The 14,584-nt window shown below is 42.1% G+C and overlaps 1 pseudogene; it reads left to right on the plus strand.

Moving 5' to 3' along the window:
* The first annotated feature begins 10,909 nt into the window (after positions 1 to 10,909).
* On the plus strand, positions 10,910 to 13,568 carry LOC136580922 (general transcription factor II-I repeat domain-containing protein 2-like; annotated as a pseudogene).
* Positions 13,569 to 14,584: the final 1,016 nt, after the last annotated feature.

The following is a 14,584-nucleotide window of genomic DNA, read 5'->3' on the forward strand; positions in this document are numbered from 1 at the left end:
CCCTTTGGCCTGGGGGTGACCTACAAAGGGAAGAGGGTTAATATCAGAACACCAAGTGATCTACAGAGCAGCTGGAAGTTTTTGGAGCTGGAGTCCTTCGACCTACCGAACTGGCTCCCCTTACCGGACTTCCCGGACCTGCCTCACCTACCATCTGCAGAAAATTGGAGCGTAGCGACATATGCGAGGTCGCCTAGAAACAAAAACAAGAAAAAATCTAGAGAAGATAATGCAGGAGACAATCCATGAGGGATCCCCCCTCGAGATCCCCCCCTTGAAACGAGTCTGGATTTGAGGACTTGGATCATCATAGGACTACCGCCATAAAAGGCCATTGCAGGACTTTACCCCCTCTATTTTGCCCTCGGCATCGACATCCCGGACTGGCCGGCACAGGCGGAGTCCCCCTTTCACCCCCCCCACATACCCCAACATGCCCAGGGCACCTTCGCCCTCCTACGATAGTTCAAGCACCATGGCCCATATACAAAAAGGGGCGCCTGTCTGTCTAAACCCGATCAGGCATTTTGAGTGTTATTTACAGTTAACGATATATAGTTTACACCGCCAACCGACAGACGAGGGTAACCTTTAACCCAATTATTGTCCGTACATCTCACCTATAGTGGGATAGATAATGTTGTTTGTTTGTCTATTTGTTGTGGGTGTAAACCCCCCCACTCACACCCTAACCTCTCCTCCTACCCTCGCTTCCCCGCACTTCCCTTACCTTACCCCAGAATCTCCACTCCCCCTTATTCCCGACAAAACTCCATCCGGAGATAAGCATACACTGCAGACACAAGAATACCACATTCCAGAGGTCTCCGGGGATATCTGAGCCCTCAACACACAAATCCACCAACAACTTACATAACCTCTTTATATTTTTGAGCTTAATTTCATTGTCTTACTCCGTAGATGCAGGGAGACGTTTCTCACACCGTCCATGAAGCGGAATCTCTGAGGTGCACGTCCTTCAACGTCCGGGGCCTCAAAACACCACGGAAGAGGTATGGAGTATCCCAACTACTAAGAAGGTACAAAACAAAAATCCTGCTCCTTCAGGAGACGCATTTCAAAGGAGACAGACGCCTAACCCTCCCGGGGAAACAGTTCCCGCATTGCTTCCACAGCTCCCACCCCCGATCGGCTTCCAAGGGTGTATTGACTTTATTTCATAGATCAGTCAATTTCACTCTTCAGTCAGAATACTCCAACGAAGAGGGGAGGCCCCTATTCCTAAAAGGCACCTTAAACGGGGTAAAAATAACTATTGCAAACCTGTATGCCCCTAATACCCATCAAGCGGAATGGCTATCTAAACAGATTAATATCCTCAAAGAGTTCGCAAATGGTGTGATAATACTAGGAGGGGACCTAAAGGTAACCCTTAACCCTCACCTTGACTCCTCCAGGGGTAGATCCCAGGTCCCGCAGGGTCGCCTGAGTAAAGCAATTGAGGCCATGGGAGACTTGGGCTTGGTGGACGTTTGGCGGACGCTAAACCCCTCGGATAGGGACTACACCCACTTCTCACAGCAGTATAGGTCCTACCAAAGACTCGATTATATATGCATATCGAGCACCCTCCTCCCAAATATAAAACGGGCTAAAATACATGTTATATCATTGTCAGACCACGCTCCAGTACACGTAGACGTCGAGATTATACACGAGGGTCCAAAAGAGTGGGTATGGCGAATGAACGACACTCTCCTAGATAGAGAAGAGGACAGGCAAAAACTCTCAGAACTCCTAGAAGAGTACTTTCAGCTGAATGATAGCAAGGACGTGAAGACTCCCATAATTTGGGAGGCCCACAAGGCCTACATGAGGGAATCATTGCCCTTGGGACTAAAAGAAAAAGACAACTGAACCAAGAAATAGATACTCTTCTTAATCAAATAGCAAAATTGGAGAGGACAGCCAAATACTCTCTAGCTAAAAATAATAACCTGACAGAACTAACAGAGAAAAGGAGAGAATTGGGGCGACTGATCAGATCGAGATTCAACAAAAAACATTTATTCCTCAAACAGTCGGTCTATATGCAGGGGAATAAAGGTAGCAAATATATGACAACATTACTTAAGAAATCCCAAACCAGAAATCACATTAGCGCAATTAGAGTTCAGGGGGGGGGGGAAGTAGTAACCACAACCAGGGAAATAGCTAAAGCATTCCAAGTATTCTACAACAAATTATACAACCTAAGAGACCAACCTAACCCAACAGAACAAGAATTATTAAAAAAGAATATCAATGAGTATCTAAGATCCCTAAAACTTCCTAAGTTAGAAGAAGAGGCCACCCAAACCTTACTCATGCCAGCTTCAGATCAAGAAGTGGAAGACCTAATTACCTCTAGCCCATCAGGCAAGAGTCCAGGGCCGGATGGCTTCTCAGCTAACTATTATAAGACCTTTAGAAAAAGCTTAATTCCCAAGCTGAAAGATCTCTTTAATTCCTTGATGCAGAGAGAGGAGCTTCCAAAACAATCTTTGGAGGCGCATATCACCCTCATACACAAGGAAAATAAGGATCCTGAAATATGCTCCAATTACAGACCTATCTCTCTCATTAACATGGATGAGAAACTTTGGGCAAAATTTTTAGCGAAAAGAATGGAGGATTTGGTTCCAGCCCTGGTCCATAAGGAGCAGGCGGGGTTCGTGAAGGGGAGAGAGGGGAAAGACAATTGCCATAAACTGCTACATGCGATGAGACTCGCACAAATTCGCAAAATCCCTCTAGTCTTAATAGGTACCGACGCCGAAAAGGCGTACGACTGCGTGAACTGGTTGTACCTAGAAAGAGTCTTGGCAAACTTTAACTTCCCAAAGGATTGGATATCGGCAATATTTTCTCTATACAGCAATACTTACGCGAGACTGAGGATTAACAACTCCCTCTCTCTCCCCTTCACGATCCGGAACGGAACGAGACAGGGGTGCTCGCTATCCCCGTCCCTGTTCGTCCTGGCACTCGAGCCCCTGTTACAGGAAGTTAGATTGCACCCGGACATAGAAGGCATTAAGGCCGGCCAGCATCAACTGTCGTCAGCGGCGTTCGCTGACGACATCATGTTTCTAGTGTCCAACCCAATGAGAGGGATCCCAAAATTGGTCACAATCCTTGAGAAATTTAGTAACTTCTCAGACTTTAAAATAAATTATTCTAAGTCTACTATACTCAATGTATCCGTACCAGCAAAACAGAGCACCACCCTGAAACTCAAATCACCCTTCTCCTGGGTGGAGAGCTTGATTGAATACTTAGGGGTAAAAATTACAAAGAAAGCGGAAAATCTATACATGACTAACTTCCAACCAGTTCTTCCACAAATAAAGAACTTACTGAGACGATATGACCTACCGTACATTTCGTGGCTAGGAAGAAAAAATATAGTTAAATCATATGTACTTCCCATTATTACATACAAGCTAAGGATGTTGCCTATCCACATCCCTCAAACTTTCTTCCATTCCCTACGTAAACTATTCTCAAGCTACATCTGGAAGCAAAAAAGACCACGCATAGCCTATAGCTTATTGACTAAAAGGAGAGGGGAAGGGGGGATCGACATGCCAAATATCCCGGACATATACAGAGCCATTCAGCTCAGCAACTGGGTGGATTTGACTCATGCGGCAAGAGACCCCCTTATTCAGGCCTTGGCAGGCAATACACACGGGGAGACTATGATGGAGGACCTATGGCATCCGACCAGGCATAGATACACCTCCAAGGAGTTCAACCTATTGCTGAGGGCCCCCTGCGAGACCTGGGACATGCTGAGGACCCGGTTGGCCCAGACCCCTCTCCAATGGCCCCCCTGAATACCATCTGTCCCCTCCTAGGCATCACTTCAGACCCCAGTGTTAGAAGCTTGTGGAACAGGTGCACAGGTACCAACCTGGGCGACCTGCAACACTTGAGCAGTAACAGCCCAGGGGAGGCCCTTCGCCTATTGGCACCAGACATTCACCTGTCCTTCCTGCAAGAAGCTCACATAACCAGAACCATAGAGAAATTCTTTAAGGGGTTTAGATCTACAAGACCCACAACAGCATTTGAAAAATTCTTTTTAGAAGGGGCTCCTAAACGCAAACTAATAGCCAACCTTCACAAGAAATTTATCTCCCCCACCACAAGCTACAAACCAGCCTATCTTAGCTCTTGGGAACGTGAGCTAAATATTACAATTACCCCGGAAGGCACAAAAATAATACTGAGATTAGCTTTTGGACTCTCACCGTGTGTCCTCTCGCAAGAAGGCCACTATAAAACACTGGCGAGATGGCACAGGACCCCACAGTGGCTTTACTCACATAAACTAACTACACAGGAAAAGTGCTGGAGATGCGACGCAGATGAGGGCTCTCACAGACATATATGGTGGGATTGCCCAGTACTCTCCGCCTTCTGGAGGGAGGTCGAAGCTGCGATTAAAAGCATTAAGCCAGACTTTGTATTACTACCTGAAATAATTTTTCTATGGAAGCCAACAGCCACATTTCATCCCCTTAAGGACAATTTGATCGCTATCCTCATTGACGCAGCTAAAGCACTCATTCCGGCTATGTGGCTCCAAAAGCATCCACCCACGGTGTCCCAATGGAAGGATAGAGTAGACTTAATCTACAATCTAGAAGAACTTACTAGTTGGAAACGAAATACCCATGACAAATTCATGAAGGACTGGGAGCTGTGGAAGCGAACGTTGGTACCCCAAAATAGATAACAAAACGTTGGGAAAATCGGCACAGGCCGTAGTGCCCTGACCAAAAGGAACCTCAGACCTCTATCCTTCATTGGAGAGGGGCCCAGCCACCCAGGGTTATAAAAACGTGAGACGCGCCCCGGACGTTGAGGCGGAGCCAGATGAGATGTGAGAAAGCCCCTGACAACCCCCGGAGTGGATCAGTCCCACACCCGAGGAGTATGATGGGAAGACAGTGAAAGTAAGTAAAATCTTGCATTAAAATATATATGGAGATACCCCCCCTACTACCCCACAATCCACCCACCCCCCACCTTCCTCTCCCAACTTACCTTTCACCCCCTAGTTCGTATTTGTTAAAAACCTACGGAGACAATCGGGATATAAGTGGAAGACGCAACAAGAACAGAGCCTAGTATCCCGACAGTGTCCCACGTTACACGACGTCCAAAGTTATTTCTGATTGCAATAATCTTTATCTGTATAACTAGATACATCGGCTGCAATCTTGACCGAAAAACATACTGTATATGGATGTCATTTGTTGTATCTTGTACACTATTATTGAAAAATCTTACTAATAAAAAGATTTATTTAAAAAAAAAAAGTTTTTTACACATCTTGCGCCTGTGGGAATCATATTAAGACAGGTGTATCAGCCTTTTGTGTAGAAGTATATTGTTAAATCTTAGTACCAGTGGGACTTCTCATGGAATTCTCAGTTCCTTTAAACATTGTACATCTCTACTAATAATTGTTGAAAAGAGTTTAGAAAAAAAAATCAATGATTGTATAATTTGTTATCCTGTGTGAACATGCCTTCCTCTCCAGCACAGCGGACCACGATGATTAAACTATTCATGCACATAACCCTTTTTGTTTTTTTCTGAACAGCAATTTATTATCTGAATAAAACAGCTAGAAATGTATTGAGATGATGCCTATTAATAACAACTGTGCTATTGATTAGTAAGGTATCCTGGGAGATTTCATAAAGGTAAGCAGAAGGTTGAGGATTTACACTGCCTCCTGTATTTAAAGGTAATTTAGGTGTTTTCTATTGATGAAATAAAGTATAATGCTTCTCTTTGGGTGACAGCATTCAGAATGGGGTTGGTCTTGTGGTAATTTGCAATCTTGCTCAAACTGTAGTAAAGGTGTGCTTGAACATTATTTAAGAGGGAAAATCTCCAAAGATATCAGAGATTCAAATGTAAGTCAAACCATTCTAGGACAGGGGATGTATGCTATGCAACAAGGCAATGACAACTATAGCGGGATGTGTCATGGCAGCCATTACTCAGTATACCAATTAAAAGACAGAAATAAAATCAGATCAGTATTATTTTTAACAACTTATAACAGGTGATTGCTTTAGGGTTAATACACACTGACATGGAGCCTGGTTGATAATGCCTTGAACCAGGAATGGCCACTTTGGTATGGAGCAGTACAGCCTCAAATCCTTATGCTGTTTGCATATCACAAAAACAACTCATTTAGCACAATTGCTAAAACTAATATTTTATATGTTGACTTGCAATCCCTGCTGGAGTAAAATGCGCCAAATCTGCTAAGAAACATACTTCCCTTAATAAAATTTGGCTATTCTGGCTGTTCATGCACCGGAAAGTCAAATCTATTCCATCTCTGAGCTAGCATAGAATTTATTGCTATCATTTATGCTAGTTTACTGTAAATAGGCTGCAGGTGGTTCCTTTCACTAAGCCCGTGTATTTTTTAGAAAAGTGTTGAGTGGCTGAAAAAGTGCAAATTGTCACAATTTTTTTTTTGCAAGCACAACTTCAAAAAGTCTCTCCATTGTTTTCCATTTGATCGGCATGAAATAGGTAAAAACACTTTTACCAAGGAAACTAAACTTTTGTCATTAGTACCAAAGAGTAGATCTAGTGTTGTTTTTTCATTGGTCAATATATGTGATTAACTCAATTCATAATTTACTTACTAACAGGTGATTTATTTGCAAATATAGGTTTATTCCCATCCTTAAAGCTACATAACTCTGCTGTAGTAATAGTACCCCGCAGTAGTAATAGCGCGGTGGCAAATAATTCATATGTTAGCCATTTTAGGTGTGAAGTATTCGACTGGTTCCACTATGTTGCCAAGGTGGAAATGTACCCTGAAAAATGGGCATGAAAATGTATTTTCAGAAGACTAAAGGTGCAATGCTGTTCATATCACTTGAAGGAATGATAATAACACTATTGATTTTTTGGCTTGCACAAAGACCTACTAGATTTTTTCTTATTAGAAAACCAGATGAGATGTTATTGGATTTCACATGAAACATGGTCTAAACCTTCAGATCTTTCATTTTCAATTGAAACCAGCAAACTGTAACATTGTAACATTTATCCAATAGCTCACATTAGTGGTCTTTCCAATGTAGCAGATTAGCAATCAATTGTGAGTTATAGAAGTAAAGCAGTTGTTAGGACAAAAGAGCACAGGACTAACATTACAAAACTAACATGGGAAAATCAAACTACAAGCATATTTTATATGACTTAAAAAAAAACCCTTTATGGTATATTTACATGTAGCAGAAAGGCGTAAGGAAGTCGCATCACCTGACCAGGAGCACCGTGCTCACTAGACGCCACTGGGTGCCGAGTGAAGCTTAAAGAATTCGGAGGTCAAAGAGAAACCTGTGACTGCTGAAATTTTAGTCAAATTCCACACTAACGGTGTATTTTATGGAAATGCTTTAGATTTTGCTATGGGATTTTCCATTACGGAAAATCTGCAGCATTTCCGCTATGTGAAAATATACCCTTAAAAAGATTGTCCAGTTAGAACAACAGTTCCTATATATTTCTAAAAAGTTCACTGTTGATTTTTTCTGCAGAGTTGTAGCTAGACTTTTTAGCAATAATTCATTTAGTTGACCTAGCCCTGTACATAAATACTCTGGTCAAGGCAAAGTGGTTTCTTGGCATTTTCCTCTCTTAGGCAAAACCTGAAACACATTCTTTGCCATGCCCTCCCAAAGCCACTGAGGGTTTGGCATGATTTTGCCCATATCATGGCAAAACCACCAGTATAAGGTGTACAAGACTTTTGCTGACATCATAGGCACATAACAAAGTCCTGCAGAGGACAGGATAGTAAAGGGTCTGGTCTAGTTGCTCCTGGTAGGTCACAGGACTAGATAGGGAGAGCCTTACACCCAATGCATCTCTATGGATTGAGAAGAAGTGGAGAGGAAGAGGAAGTTGGTGCCGTGGAAGATGGTAATGAGGGGACTGAGAACAAAAGAGCAGACTGTGAGAGAAAGGCATGTGGAGCAATCCATGTAACAGAGGGAGGCATGGACTGTGAAAGAGGAGTAGTCATAGGGAACAGTCTGGGGGGGGAGAGAGAGGGGGGAGCATGGGGAGCAATCTGTTAGAAGGGAAGGGGGCATAAGGAAGAGTCTGCAAGAAACTGCGCCGTAGGTGAGCAATCTGAGAGAGAGGAGGGGGCCATGGGGAGCAGTCAGTATATGATAGGGGCCATAGAAAGTAGTCAGGGGCCATGGCAGTCTTAGCCATATCTCTCTGTACCTTGATACCTCGGTTTTTACTTATATAAGGATTTACATATCTGGTGAGTGATGCCATTTTCATTCTCTACTGGATTGCAGTTTTGTTCTATGTACTGTTTTGACTGCAGAGCACTGACAAAGACCTGGTGCAAAGGTAATCAGAATGAAGACCATGGCCTTCATTCTGATTACCTCTATGGGTTATACACTCCTTTATTTACTCCTAATTATTTACTATTGAGGTTTGTAGAGGGATGGGTCAGTGCCAGTGTATTTGTATCTTTCTGTTCAGTGAATTAGTTGTGTTGCTGCAAAGGCTGGAAATGGCTAAAGAAGTAGAGTGCCATAGATATCTCAGCAGTCCATCAGGAGAGAGCATCTATGATCACAGCAGACATCACATATGGTCACTGTCCTTAACTATACTGTAATCACATATACAGTCTGCAAAGCACTTGTGTACAATTGGTATCTACTAGTAAATGGTCACTGAATGACGGTATCATGCAATATCTTACCACAATCCCTATTTGCATAACCACGCATTTTATTTCCATGGGTATGACCACAAATATTTCAGGATGCTGTTGTCTTTCCAGGAATTAAACACTAGTGGAGGCTTTTTAATACTTCTAAGAATTATGCTGCAGTTTTACTCCCAGTCACTGAAAGCTGCTGTTTTTCTCTTAATTTGCCTTTAAACAAGATGGCTGATATTAACTTTTTTGGAAGCCATAATATTTCCTGTTTGGGCATACTTAATAAGCATTATAATTTTTTAACTCAATTTTAGAACATAACACATACAATAAAAGTGTTGCAGCATAAACATAATACAGATGTGTTTGTACAAAGTTTACATACATAATGGTTGGTGGAGAAGCATAAAAAACAATATGAATCTAAGAGTACAAAAAGAGATTTTCATATCAAAATCAACATTAATAATAATGTGCAGTTTAAACTGATATTGATTATTCTATATGGGTAGTTGCAGGAGGCTGTACTAAGTCCATTAAATACTGGAATGCATTCTGCATATGGGCCATGGCTGGGAAGTTGCACCAAGTATTTCATATTTTATGGAATTTATCAGGATACTTCCTATTCTTATATACAATTCTTTCATATGGAAGTACTGCATTAACCATATTGCGCCACTGAGTGTAGGAGGTTGCCTATCCATCCATCCATCCATCCATCCATCTCATTGCAATAGCTTTACAAGCTATAATGAAAATAGAAGCATGATGTTGCCATTGTTTTTCATCTAGCAATCCCGAAAAACAGACCTCTGGGGTGTGTGGAAGCAGCATAACCATTATAAGACCAAGGAGGTCCGTGACCTCCACCCAAAAAAAGAAACACAGGGCAACTCTATAGTAGATGGATAAACGTTGTGTAAGGTGTAGGACATTGATGACATTGTTGAGTGGGAACTCTTTTCATTTTGAAAAGTCTACTTGGTGTAAGAGAACACTGATCTGAGATAGATAGCTGAATAAGCTTATTATTTGCTGCTGGTGAGACTGACATATATGAGGATGTAGCTGTGGTCCAGTCTTCTGTGTATGCAGAATACCTAAAGGTGAGTATGTAGAGAGAGACTGGTGTGGCTCTGGAAATTAAGCATGAAGAGCATGTCTAAGCTGCAAAAAACTATAATAATTGGATCTGGGAATCTGAAATATTTTGGTGTAATTGTTCAAAAGAGACAAATACCCCATTTATGTATAGATGTTGTACACAGGTGACTCCATAACAAACTCAAAACTGTGTGTCCAGGAGATTGAACAGTTGTGAAAGAAATTTATTTCCCCAAGGGAATTCACTGTGTTGAGGTATTTTTGTGGTACAAAAGTGTCTACATGTTGTAGACTGTCCAGTAATTTGGAAAGTACTATCATTTTAACTAAATTAATTCTCCCAGCTAACCATAGAGGAAGGGCACCCTCTATAGTATTCACAAACAAAAGCAGTGAAAGGGGGCAGCCCTGTAGCATACCTCTACTTCAAGGGGAAAGATGTAGAGAGCAATCCATTCACTGAGACTGCAGCAACTGTTGTGCTGTATATAACGGGAACCCATTTAATAAAGGCATCACCAAACCTGAAACAGCACATCCCCTCCAACAGCTAAGGCCATTCAACAGAGTTGAAGGCCTTAGCGGCATCTAGAAACACCAACGTCCAATCACTTTGCCATTTCCAACCAATTTGTGTTATTGCCTGAATTCATTTATCAGAATATTATCAGAGGTACATTTCTTAGGCATAAAATCTGATTGATCGGTATGTGCAATGTCATTAAGGGCTTGGTTTAGTCTGTTTCCAGGATTTTGGTTAGAATTTTATAATCCGAGTCTAAGAGAGAGATGGGTTGAAAAGAGCCACACTCCTCTGGGCTTTTACCTGGTTTTAATATCAGTACTATAGTAGCCTCAAAAAATGAGTCCAGAGAACGGTGTTCTGGAAATACCCTCTCATAAAGGGAGAACAGCTGCAGAATTAGCATCTCTCTATATGGTATATTTTGATAGGGAGACCATTCGGTCTTGCTGCCTTTACCTTAGCCAAAGATAATAGAGATTCCTCAATCTCATCTGTGGTAATGGGGAATCTATTAAGGATATATGGCTGTTGAGAAGTCGTGGGAATCTGATAGTAACCAGGTAAGCTTGCAGCTTTTCCATAGTATATGTATTATGGGACTCATACAAGGTGTCAAACTCTGGCCCGTGGACCAAATCTGGGACCTTCTTTGCTCTGGGCAATGGCTCTTCCCAGTAAGCTATCCCACCTGTTGTACAGCTACCCTGCTAACCCTTGTCCCTGTTCCTTGTTCCTGCTCCTGCCTTCCTGATTAGCTCTACTCTTCTTCCTGACTAGATACCCTTTGTAACTTGGCCTAGCACATCTTTGCGTGATTATTGAGCTCCTGGCGTATAGTTAAGCTCCTCTTCTTTCTGCTCCTCCTTCTACAAATAGCTGCTTCTGTGTACCGACCTCTGGCTTTCCCCGAATCCGCTACCTGCCTGTTCCATTGTACTGCAACCAAGATTACCTGTGTAGTGACCTCGGGCTTGCCCTGACCACACTACCAGCCCACAGTGGTCGCAATAAGAGGCTCTGAACCTACATCTGATCATTAAAGGAGGCCTAATACTACAAATCTCACAATGCTCTACTAGTGGGTTGACACTACAATCATGCATTTATTTATTCATGCTAGCAGTTGCATATGTCCACCCCTCCCAAAATGGTAAAACGAAAGTTTGAAAACAGAAACTTTCAAGAAGAGTAAGAAGTACGAGTCTGTTCATAAATATAAAGGACAAACCTGTTTGTCTTGTGTGTGAAGCCAATGTAGCTGTAACCAAAGAATATAACATAAGAAGATACTATGAAACAAAACACTATGACAAGTACAAGGACCTGTAATCAAGAAAGAAGAGTGGCAGCAGATATAGTGCAAACAATTTAAAAGTCCATTTTATTCCCCCATGTTAAAATCAGGAGCGACACTTCGACTTTGCCAGTCTTTATCAAGCTCAATAAAGACTGGCAAAGTCTAAACTTCGCTGCTGATTTTAACATGGAGGAATAAAATGGACTTTTAAATTGTATGCACCATATCTGCTGCCACTCTTCTTTCTTGATTACTGGGACTATCTACACAGAAATCTGGGTTCTGAGTGGCGTTTGGCGTAAGGATACAAGGACCTCAGTAAGTGTTTTGCTTGAAATTGGTGTGCCGCTAGCTATACAGATTGGAGATGTATCAAAGTACAAGGACCTGGGCATAGCGCAAAAGCATCAGAAAGTAGAGGAGAAGTTTGGTTTCACAACAGACTATGATCACAAATGCCATATCACAAAGTGAGGCTGCTGTAAAGGCTAATTTTATTGTGGCAGCAGAGATTATAAAATCATCCTGGCCCTTTAATGAGGGAGAGTTTATCAAAACGTTCATGATCAAAGTTTGCGACGTTGTGTGCCCGGATAAAAGGCAAGCATTATTAAATGTAAGCCTTAGTAGAAACACTAGCTGATCGTGCATGAGATCTTGCCACAAATCTACATGGACAGCCTATGTAAAAGGGAGAAGATTTAATTGCATTCTCCCTTGCTGTGGATGAGAGCAGCGACATATCTCATAGTGCCCAGCTGTCAGTCTTCATCTGTGGAGTGGAGCCTAATCTATGCATTACGGAGGAACTTTGGGGGATTAAAATTAATGCATGGCAAAACCACAACGAAAAAAGAGGTTTTCAAATGTGTAACTCAAATGAAGCTACTTTGGGATAAACTTGTGGGACTAATGACAGATGGTGCACCCGCAATGTGCAGTCAAAGGAGTGGATTGGTGGCCAGGATTCGGGAGAAGATGCGTCAAGAGAGCTGTGCAGGTCAGCTAACTGTTTATCACTGCATCATACATCAACCATTGTGTAGCAAAGCCCTGAAGATGGAACATGTCATGTGCACCATTACACGAGTAGTAAAGTTTATAAGAGCTAAACAAGGTTTAAATCACCGCCAGTTCAAGTCTTTTCTGAAGGAGTGTTGTTCGGAATATGCGGACGTGCTATATCACACAAAGGGGAGATGGTTAAGCAGAGGAAAAGTACGGAACAGATGTTTTGAGCTGCGTGAAAAAATTTGTCAGTTTCTAGAAATCAAAGGGAAAGACACAGCAGAGTTCCGGAATGAAGAGTTACTATCTGAGTTGGCACTTCTCTGTGACATCACGAGCCATCTCGATATGCTGAACCTGCATCTTCAGGGGCGGGATGTGTATCACATGTACACTGCAGTGAGAGCTTTTAAAATGAAATTGTGCCTGTGGGAGACTCAGATCCTAAAAGAAACCCAGGGCCATTTTACTTGCTGCCAAACCATAAAAACGCAGTTCTCTACCACCATCTTCTCAAGTGCACAGTTTGCTGAAAAACTCAGCGTACTCAGCGCTGAGTTTAACCATTGATTTGCCGACTTTGATGCCCAGAAATGTAAGTTTCAACTGCTTAGCAATCCATTTGCAGTTGACATGGAAAGCGCACAAACTAACCTTCCAATGGAGCTGATTGAATTCCAGTGTAGTGACACGCTGAAGGTAAAGAATGCCGCTGTGGGCACTGCAGAGTTTCCACGTTACATCCCTGACACAATGCCTCAGCCTGTACCCAAGCTGCTGAACTGCTTTCTATGTTTGGCAACACAAATCTATGTGAGCAACTATTCTTTATGCACTTTTCCTTGATACTCCAAGGCATGGACTTGAATGGTTGAATTTTCATTAAAGGAAATCATTATTGTTAGCCTGTTACAGATTAAATGTTTAAGCAAAACTTAAGTTTGATTTCATATAAAAAGGTTTGTTCTATCTGATAAGAAAAGAAAACTTCCTCAATTGTACACATTTTTTCAATAAATATCAAAGTTGGCCTGCAACTTTGTCCAAGTTTTTAATTTTGGCCCACTATACTACAAATAAACCTCAAGATAAATACAGTAAGATAAATACACTAAGAAATGCTTTAATAAACATGGAGTCTAACATACTGTATTACAGTATTCATACCTACTTAATTTACATTCTTTATTTAGCAATGTAGTAAATGTGTAGAAAAAAGCTGACTAAAGTTGACTACTGCAAAGATCCACACAGCAGACATATCACTGTAATGACTGTAGTGACTGTAACTACCCTCTGCAGCTCTCAGAAAAGACTACAAAAAGATGATGACAGGTTCTCTTTAAGGCCCATTTACACTAGCGCCAAGGCTTCTGCTTATAAATATGTTAGGCTGGATCAATTGTACGATAGATCCAAAAAGTGACCATTGGAAATTATTGACTTGCTGAATATTGAGGTCTGCCATGATACCATTATTCCAAATGTGGCAGAGACCATGCTGAATCCCCCGACAGAATGTCAGAGGGTATATGTGATTGGAACCAGGGGCGTAACTATAGAGGATGCAGGGGATGGGGTTGCACCCGGGCCCAGGAGCCTTAGGGGGCTCATAGGGCCTCTCTTCTCCATACAGGGAACCCAGTACTATGAGTAAAGCATTATAGTTGGGGGCCTGTTACAAGTTTTGCATCGGGGCCCGGGAGCTTCAAGTTATGCCTCTGATTGGAACCTACTAAAAGATACATAAAGCTATCTTATCAGAAATATAGCCAGCTCTGAGCTGCTCAGCAGGAGCAAGTCATGCCGCGCTGATGTGAACATTGCATTATGGGCTATGACAGACCTTACAGTCACAGTGCCCTCCTCAGCCAATTATCTCAGCTCATTG

Source organism: Eleutherodactylus coqui, chromosome 1, assembly GCF_035609145.1.
Source record: "Eleutherodactylus coqui strain aEleCoq1 chromosome 1, aEleCoq1.hap1, whole genome shotgun sequence".
In the NCBI taxonomy this organism is placed as follows: Eukaryota; Metazoa; Chordata; class Amphibia; order Anura; family Eleutherodactylidae; genus Eleutherodactylus; species Eleutherodactylus coqui.